A 10,365-nucleotide genomic window follows, 5' to 3' on the forward strand; every position below is an offset into this window, starting at 1 on the left:
AACGGAATGACTCTTGTCTATTTGCTTTTGTGGGTAGGACTCTTATATGAACTTAATTTTTGCCAAGGCCTACAAAAACCTTTCCAAGCGTTCAATTTCAAAGTAATTAAGCCTACCTTACATCTTTTCAATTGAGAAGTGGCGTCAAGTTGACATGTTCGTTATTAGTTTATTAGCAGAGTTTTTATTAAAGAATGCGTTTTGTAGTTAGGTTCTGAAGAATGTTTTTATTTTCATTTATTTTTGAAATCGTCACAGAAGAGAAAAATAAAAATGCGTTCTTGAATTATATCTTTATTTGGAAAAGTAAAAAATAGCTGCTTTTGTTGTTTTGATACGAGTTTTAGAAACCATCAATATGATGATTTTATAAGCAAAAACAAATTTTGTAATGAAAAGGTAAATTGGGTCAAAAATTTTTTTCATGAGTAGACATTGGAGAGCAACTGAGCAACCTGAAGACTCCTTTTCAGTTTTCACCTCCAAATCAATTTTCCACATGCGAGGTCCTTGGCCCACCATCTAAGAAAGTTTACCAAATGACTAGACTATCTAAACACTATTTTTTGTTTTGTGTGCGAAAGACATGTCTAGGAAGCTTGAGAGAGAATCTATTTGTTGGAAAAATTGATTGGTTGTAAATTGTCTCGTAGAGATTCTATTCCAATCTTTCAATTTGCAAATGATCATCTCATCTTTGCTAAGACTTATGTAAATATGTGCCTTAAAATCAAAGAGACTATAGATAATTTTGCCAAGGCCTTAAGGCAATTAATGCCTTAATTATTCTAAGTCTGTGCTCTGCTTTTCTAGGAACTTTCATTCTAGACTTAGAAAAATTATGTCAATATTTCTAAAAATCCCTCTTGAATCCAAAAAGGACTTGTACTTAAAGTGTTCCTCTTATTAATGGAAGAGTGTCCAAAGAAATTTTTAAAAATTTCAAAAAGAGGATTGAGAGAGAACTAATCTGATGGAAAATGAACTCCCTTCTCTTCCAAACAAGTTAACTCTAGTCAATTCTACTACTTGCATGATGTTCCAATTGATAATGAGATCTTTTAAAACTCCTAATAATATGATTGAGGGACTTGATAAGATGCAGAGAAACATTATTTAGTCTAAATCATATAATCACATAATAATAATAATAATAATAATAATAATAATAATAATAATAATAATAATAATACAATTCACCTTATTAATTGAAAGTGTGCCTATACACCTAAAAGTTGGGGTAATCTTGGGATCAAAAATCTCAAATGGATGCACAAAATTGGATTGGCGTGTTTTGACTAATCAAGAAAGTTTATGGGTAAGGATGGTATCAAATAAATACCTTAGCCCCATTTGCTTTTCGATAAGTTATGTACCCGGGTAAATGTAATTACTTGGGTAAGTTTTTCCTGGGAAACACTTATCCGGGTAAATGTATTTACCCATGTTTCTTTTATTTCTTAGGTAAATAAGACAATGACCATTTTAGCCATAAAAATTCATTATTAAAAGGGGTATTTTTGTCTCATTCAAGTGTTAGCAACTTTCCCCCTATGCGGGAAAGTTATTTACCCACCTAGGAAATGGGTATCACTTACCCAGGAAAATAAACTTTCCCTAGTCCCCACATAAATCTGAAAAATGAACATGGGATTCTTGGTCAATTGGAAACCAAAATCCCAATGACCAACTTTCCCCCCTCCCAAAATCCAAAAAAAGAACACCCCCTAAAAGATAGTTTTTGGGAAATCACAACTAAAAAGGATGTTTCTTGGGCTTGGAGGGGTGTCCTCTTTTCGAGAGATGTGATTAAGAGCTAGGGTTATTGGTTGGGTCATCAACTATGGTAAAATGGCTAAAATTTGGATTGATGTTTGGGCCCGACAATACCCCTCTTGTTAATGAGGTGGAGCAAGATCACATTGAGAATTTGGATCTTATGATCAATGATCATATTGTTAATAAGAGAAACAATTGATTCGGTCTTTGGTGCCATTTTCGACTTGGTGGAAGATTAAACCTATTATTCTTCCATCTATTCCTTTGGAAGACAAAATGATTTAGAGACTTACTTCAAGTGGTAATTACACAGCAGATCTTGCATACAAGAGTGAGTATTTAGCAAATTTGGAAAATCCTATGCCTGTTAATTTTCTCAAAAGTATTTAGTGAATCCTTTGCCCCCCTAAGATTAAAGTATTCTTTTTTCTTGTTTTTAATAATAAACTCCGCACTAAAAAGTTTATTATTGATATGGGTCGTAACATTGATATTTCTTGTGCCATTTGTGGTGAAGATGAAGATATAGACTACATTTTTCTTAAATGTTCATGCTAAACAAGTGTGGATGACCATCGGCTCTAATGATGGTTTCCCTAATGCTGATGATAACTCAATTTGAGAATGGTGGATTAAAATTTGACACATCTAATGGTTATTGTAAGCTGTTAACTAAAGAAAAATATATAGCTTTCTTGTGATTCTTTTGGGAAAATAGAAATAATGAAGTTTTTAATAAGAATCTGATCTCCCCTACATTAATTTCCTTATGGATATGAAATCTTGTTTGGGTGAGGATCTTGTTTATGGGAATAATCATGATAAAGAATGGTTGCCTACTCAGTGGAAAAATTCTCGTGAGGGTAATGTTAAGATTAATTTTGATAAATCATGTGGGTTAAATGGATTATTCTCTATGGCATGCATATTGTTAGGAACCATTTTGGCAGGGTCTTGAATGTGAAAGCACATTCTATTAACGTTGCCGAAGCATGGGTTGCTTGGGAAACTCATAATGCAAGGTTCAAAAAATCAACACGTATCGATCTATATCGGTCGATACATATTATATCGGGAGCTTCTCAACACGCCCCTACAGAGGGTATGCCAGGGTTTTGACCGGTTCAAGGGTGGATGGACCATAAACCAATCCCTCTAAACCAGATTGGAAAAAAAAAACAATTGATACTACCCGATACATTTCTACCGGCATATCAAATATATTGATATTTTAACCTTAAATGCTACTCTCATCTTTTGTGATCTGCTTGTTATAATTAAGGATGATTCCAAACTTATCATCAATTGTCTTCTTCAAAAACCTCCCGTGGAGATTGAGGAACATCGTTAAGTAGTGTTATCATCTTGATATGTGGATGATTCATTCTATCAGGTACTATTTTGTGTAGTCCCTTCCGTAAAGCAAACCTAGTCCAGATCTATGTCTACATGTTATAATCATCAAGTTTTTCATGCATTATAAGGTTCAAAGTCTCACCTTAGGTACTTTCAGCTAAAATTTCAACAATGAAAAGAGGCTGGGAGATTATGTTATATGACTTTGCATTGTTTACTTATCAGGTCAAACGGGGAGTCCTAGATGATTTATCTTGTTTCTACCACGTGGAAAGACGATATGGTATATTTGAAGTTTCCATAAAATAGGGGCCTAGGAGACCCTCTGGATTTGCCAAATGTGCAATCCTATAATTCACGTCAGCACTAGACTTCACTTTGTATTAGTGGTTTTCTCCAAAAAGAAGAATATGATTGACAGGTGGCTAGTGATCGATTTGGGGCTAAATTTTGCCCCCATAAGTAAAGTCGTGCAAGAAAAACATGGAGGGCCCTTTTGAGTTCGCGACTGTATTGCCACGTGACAAGGATAATGCTTCCATAATTCTTATTAGTTATTTATTTTTTAATGACTTTGCATTTTGAATTTTTTAGCATTGATGATGCTAGGGGTAGGGGTGCAAATGGAATCGATCTGAGATCCGATCCTATTTGGCTGAATTTGGATCACCCATGGCCAGATTTTTTGATTGGATTGGATTCAGATTCGGATCACTCCTATCTGATCCGAAAAGATTCGATCTGATGTGTTATATATTTATAAATATAAATATAAATATAAATATAATATATATATTATTTATATTATATTTTACAAATTTGTCATATTATTTATTTATTTATTTATAAAAACATGTATATATATAATAAAAATAATTAAAAATATTTGTATTTTTTGTTTTTTATTTAAATTGGTATAATTTATTAATTTTTAAAGAAAATAAATCGGATCAAATCAGGCCCAGAGATCCGAAGATCCGATAAAATTTGATTCAAATTGAATCCTATCATATCTGATCGGATCATGTCCGACATGAACAATACTGTTGAATAGGATTCAAATATACCTTATTGGAATCTGATTCGGTCCGTTTACATCCCTAAATAGGGGACCGTATAAGAGAGCTTCGGATTACAGTGTTGAACCGTGTGTTGAGATGTCTTGAGTGAGACGCCGCGGACATAACCCATCAAAATAGCTTTACCAGATATCAGATCATGCAAGTCTATTTGTGGTTTTATGGGTTTTTCACTAAACACGGCTTTATGGCTTTTAGGGTGTAGCTTACCTTGTAACAGCAGAAGCCGCTGCGTGAAAAGCCTCCCAAACGCAAACGGGGAATAAATGAATCCGATCCTTGCTGTAAGGCATTTGATAGAGAATTAGAAACTGCATATTCACATGAAATATTCATTCAATGCTTACAAAAAAGAAAAAGAAAAAGAACTAACCACCTGGAAAGCTGGCCATGTAGCAGGTCGGAAGGTTCAACCGGGCGGTCATCCGGGCAAAAACTGAGAACCAGTTCAACCGCCAGGAATAAATGAAGAATGACTGGTTGAAAACACTGGTGAAGGTGGAATACTTGATAGTTGTTTACAAAATCAAAGAGGTCAGGACTCAGGGTTAATAGCTTTTGGCCTCAGAAGTCAGAACGTGGAAACAATTTCTTAACTTTGCATTTCCCACTTTTTCTCCTTTTTCCTCGAATCGTATCTTTTAACTTCATTCTATGACGAAATCTATTCTCGACAAGGATGCTTGTTGATGGCAGACATAACCACGCTTGTAATCGATGGTCTCTTTCCAGTCCACAGCTCTTCAAATTACCATATTTGCTGCACTTTTTTCCTGCAATTGTGAAGTCCCGAGGCCTTTTCTTTTGTTTCAATTTTACAAATAGAAATAGGGTTACTTTTCTGGATCGTGGAAGGAAGGGTTTCTGGTTCTAAGTGTTACCCTTTTTTTCTTTTTTATTTAGCACAAAGGATGGACCCATTTTGGCACTGGCTTCCAGGCCTGAGCCCTGACTGTTCCGTCTAAACAAAGATCTCAGTCCCAGAAAAACGCATAAATAAGTTCTTTGGATTCACGTTGCATCTTAAATTCTGTAATGTCAGATCACTTTATATTATTCATGAATTTTATTTCTTGCTTTTTTTTTCGTTTTCTTTTCTGCAACAAAAGTTCGGAAGCGTAATAGCTACCAAGTATGTTCCACGGATTCACACTCCAATAGCAATAGGTGATTTGAAGGCTGCAATGTGTACGTAGAAATAGAATTATATTCCTGAAATTCTTTCGGAGCTCAACTAACGCAATAGGGGAGATCTACTAAGCCCAGCGGCCAGGAGTAGAATGCAGTGTTTTCCAACCGCTGTTGGTTCGGAAAATTGGACCATTCGGCCCGGGAACGTCCAGATAACTGGTTCTGTGTTTTTCGTCAAAAACCGTTGGTCTACTGACCCAGGTGGTTGACCAATTCAATGGTTTATATATAAACTTTTTATTTCAATTATTATTATTATTATTTTTTTTTATTTTTAAAATTGAATTGAAGCATCATTCCAACCATCAACCCAAAAACCAGCAGCCAGAACAATAACCGTTCCGGACCGGTTTTTAGAACCTGGTAGAATGGAATCAATGATCTAGCTCCTCCGATGCACTGTTCAAGGAAGCTAGGTAGCTTCTCAAGAGATGAAGACTGAAGAAAATTTTATTTTATATTGGTCTGTTTTATTTGTCATTTCTTGACTCAAGACTCCAGAGATCCTTCCAGACATTGTACGTTTGATCAATATAATTCGGCCTAGCTATTTTCTTAAATATTAATATTCATGAAATTTATATTGCTTCTCCAAGCTATTACTGGTTTAAACATTTTTTGATTTTTCATGGTTTCTTAAGACTGTTTGGAAGTGGTGTAAAATTCTATCAATGTAAAAATTTATCGATGGAGTTCAACACGATAGTTTAAAATCTTTGAATTATTGTGCTTCTCCAATGGAGTTTATATCTTCATCAGCTCCCCATAAGGAGTCACCCCACAATGCCCCATAATACATTCCGACCTTGTATTGGGAATATCTCCCGATGATAATATGGAAGATAATAATACATTATTGAGAGAAAAATTCTCAATATATGGTTGGGATGTACTGTGGGGCGCCCCCTTATAGGTCACAGATGTGAACTCTTTCCAATGTACACTGAGATGTCCGTGTGGGGCACCTTCTGTAAGGTGTACATGCCATCTTCCCTCCATTGGATCAGCCTAATCAACTCAATTACAATATTTTAAATGTTAATCATCTCTTTATTGAACAGACATGTAGGTGGAGTCGCATTACATGATAAAAGCCAACCCCTCAACCCAAGTGCAGGCAAGATTCAATTTCAAGTTTTTGTTATGACTAGCAGGAGACCTTACCAACCAGCTGGTTGGCACCTTACACTAAGATCCAAATCTTAGGATTGGCCTAGGTTGACCTTAAACCCAACCCAACCCTCCCCACTTTCACCACTACATATGTGATACTAGTATAAGAACACGTATTATGCATATGTACAAGTAATTATTAATCATATAATATATATATATATATATATATATATAATATTTGGATTTAAGAAATGCATTGAAACCAAATCAAATATAGAGATATATAGATTGTATTTACAAATAGAAAAAGTTTAAAAGTGTATATAAAAATTAAAATAATTATGATGTTATACCATTAAATATTAGACAGAAATTTTTCTCAGTATATAAAAACTAATATTGTAGTAGATAGGTTTCAAATAGGAAAGTCACGATTGGAGCCAATGACCTCTTGCTTCAAGAGTTATGCCTTATGCGGCATCTGATTCATGGTTCAGAGTACCGCAATATATGCTACTGTATGTAAGTTTTTTTTGAGTGAAAGATACACCAAATATAGGAATTAGAAACATCTGTCAGGTTTGAATAATGGCAGTTTAATGGATGTGCACAGAAAAATAGCAAAAAACAGAGCGTCGATGCTTTGAATCGCTTGGTACTTTGGTAGGTGATTTTTCAAATATCAAGTATATTGTTAATTTGAACCATGACTTGAGGTACGCCAGGTCTGAACCACAGGACTGTGGGTTTAAGTATTTCATGGGGTGGATATGTGCCTTCTTCTGTAAATCCCAACTGTGTTGGTCCAGCATTGTTGTCCTTGATCTCAACTGTGTTGGTCCAGCATTGTTGTCCAGTATATTTTCTTTTTGGGGAGTGGAGGGCTGATGTGCCATCTACAAATGGCCCATTTGATGAGGAATCATGGGGTTTAGCTACATGTTTTTGTCCTTGATTATATTATATCGTTTGCTGTACGGGGCCAGTATTCGGCTTGCTTCCGAACATTATTTATATTGTAAATTTAGGTTAGTTTTTTAACCCATTTCATGGATCTTAAATGAAATTATTTTGTTTAGTTGAAAGTAACTGCTATATGATGCATATTTTTTTAGTAAGTACATATCTAAAGAATTTGATCCTCTTTCTTGAAAAAAGTAAGGTAAAATTTTTAAAATATTTTTATAGTTTAGCTAATTGATTAAGTGTATTTTTATTTTTTATTATATGAAAGCTGGCTGATGCTATCTCTATTATTTCTAACAATTGATTAATTTTATCTTTGTCAAAACCTGTATATATATATATGAGGCCACATGGTGAGTAAAATTCTTTTAGAATCCAAATACTACCCCTCGCTCGTCCCGAATTCATTTTTGAAAGAACTGACAAAACACTGTTCATCATCTACGGTAAACAGAGAATTACCACCAACGAAGGGACCTGGACGAACAATCAGGCCATATTCATCCCCAGGCGATGACACTGGTGACCGTATTCGAATTCTAGTTGAACCAAGGGTTTCAGTGATTCATTAGAGGTAAAGAAACGATGACATTAGGCTGTCCGTGTTTACCTCTTGCGATGGCAAGTATTATCGCTGCTTCCCTTTCGCAGCGACCATTAAGAACTGGACGAAACTTTCGCATAAAACTTCTAGATGGTATTGCGCTAGGAATTACAAGATCCCGGCTCCCCTGTCCATCATTCATTTTGAGAACAAAATAAGATTAGGTAAGTCCAATCGTTATTAATTTTTCCCTTGTTATTTTCTTTTGTTTTCCGTTTATTTTTTTATTTTTTTCTTCCGATCATTTTGGTATGAGGTAACAGGTATTGAGTAGTCGTTGGAACCGGTGATGAAGCTTTCACCGAACTGTATTTTGGTGAGATTCTTAAAGTTAACCCAGATCACCGAACTGTATCGTTATTTCTTTTTGGTTTCTTGTAGGATTCAAATGTTGTTTTTTTTGGTGATTTCTTCAGGGTTTCCGACGACGAAATCACCGCCGCCGCTGCAACAGGGTTTCTGACGGCAAAAAACAAAGGGAAAAGGATCAGGGTTTCCTCCGCCCCCTTCAACTCTGTTTTTGGATCTACCAAAATCACCGTGCCACTACTGCAACTTCCAATAGCGGCGGTGATTTCTTCTTCCGCCCCCCTTCTCTTCGTTTACCCTCTCCACCTCCCCTAATTGCATATCAAGAATTCACTGAAAAACCAGCCCAACTGAGATAACCCTTTTACACAGATTATAAAAAAAATAGAAGAGTAAAATAGTCTTTTTATCTTATCGTTAACTGAATATTAAGAGGCACTAACTATAAATGAAGTATTAGTCAATTGTTAGAGATAGTAGGGATAGTGTTAGTCGATTTTCAAATAGTAAAGATACACTTAATTAATTAGTTAAATTATAAGGATAATTTAAAAAATTTATCCAAAAAATTTGATGCCATTTGTCTAAAAAAGAAACCTTTAAATATCAACAAATTAATCAAATTTGAGTCTACCTAACATCTATTTGCAGCCTACCCCAAATAAGTATTCTTTATGTTTCTATCAATAACCTCATGTAGATAACGTGATGCAAAATGTGGTGCAATCATATTAAATTAAATCACCCATGATGTGGCCATATCAAATTAAATCACCTGTTTTGTGCCCATATCAAATTAAGTTGCCTAGATGTGGTGTGCCAACATCTCTTCAGACTAATGCATCTATGCCATCACCATATATGGTTATTCTCTTTATTATGAGAAGGTGCTGGGCTACAATTTCAGAAAACCACCTTCATTCTTTTTAACCCTCTCAAGGAATAAGATCTGCACTTAATAAAAATGAAAAGGGGTGAGAAAGACCTCCTTAACTTTTTTTTTTTTCTTTACGATAAAAATCTCTGAACTTTGGCAAGACCTCTAACCGTTAAGTCAGATAACGAATGCATTAAATTATCAAAATACCCATCTGAAATTTCTGTATTTCTTTTTATTGCCCTTCTCTCTTAAATCCTAATCTAACGACCTAACTTCATGCGTTACCTTCATTTTATCGTTCTACAAATCAGGCAAGCGAATCAAACACAAACGGCTTCTCAAAAACCGTAAATCCTAGAAGCAAACCTGCATATCGTAAATTGTTCTACAAATCTGCAAATCACCCCCTCAAGTTGGAAGTTATCGAAGCAAACCCATAAACTACATCTCCCTTCTTATGAAATTGTAAATCAGACACCAGCAGTGGCTTCTCAAAAATCGCAAATCGTAGAAGCAAACCTGCAAAGATACAGATCTCCAAATCGTAAATCGTAAATCATTCTGTAAATCTGCCAATCACGAAGTTATTGGAGCAAATCCATAAACTGCATCTCCCTTCTTATGAAATCCTAAATCAGACACCAGCAATGTCTTCTCAAAAATCGCAAATCGTAGAAGCAAACTTGCAAATCGTAAATCGTAAATCATAAATGGTTTTGCAAATCACCGCCTCAAGTTGAAGTTGTCGAAGCAAACCCATAAACTGCATCTCCCTTCCTGTGAAATCGTAAATCTTCATTTTCTTTGTATCCTATATTCCTGTCATCGATTCCTAATAACAACGGTTCGGAACTTTTCTTTACCTGGCTCCCAGGCTTTACTCTCTACATTCCTCTTTCTCTCTCTGTTTAGGTGTTCGTCGGTTCTCTCAATGCTTTGATTGAAGTTTGGACTTTGGGTGACCCTTGTTCCGCAAGTACTCTCCCCCAAATCAGATTCAGTCCACCCTTAGAAATCTTTGCTCCACCCTAGGTGTGGACTGAACGGTTAAAACCCCAAAAAAAATACTGTTTTGGTAAATCCTT

The 10,365-nt window shown here is 35.3% G+C and overlaps 1 long non-coding RNA gene across 1 annotated transcript; it reads left to right on the forward strand.

The window, feature by feature from the left end:
• Positions 1 to 8,118: 8,118 nt before the first annotated feature.
• Positions 8,119 to 8,643, forward strand: LOC104608397 (uncharacterized). The gene is made up of 3 exons (XR_737090.3): positions 8,119 to 8,255; positions 8,355 to 8,407; positions 8,508 to 8,643. It is a non-coding gene; the product is annotated as an uncharacterized LOC104608397 (long non-coding RNA).
• Positions 8,644 to 10,365: the final 1,722 nt, after the last annotated feature.

Source organism: Nelumbo nucifera, chromosome 5 (assembly GCF_055504915.1).
Source record: "Nelumbo nucifera cultivar China Antique chromosome 5, China Antique-T2T, whole genome shotgun sequence".
Lineage (NCBI taxonomy): Eukaryota > Viridiplantae > Streptophyta > Magnoliopsida > Proteales > Nelumbonaceae > Nelumbo > Nelumbo nucifera.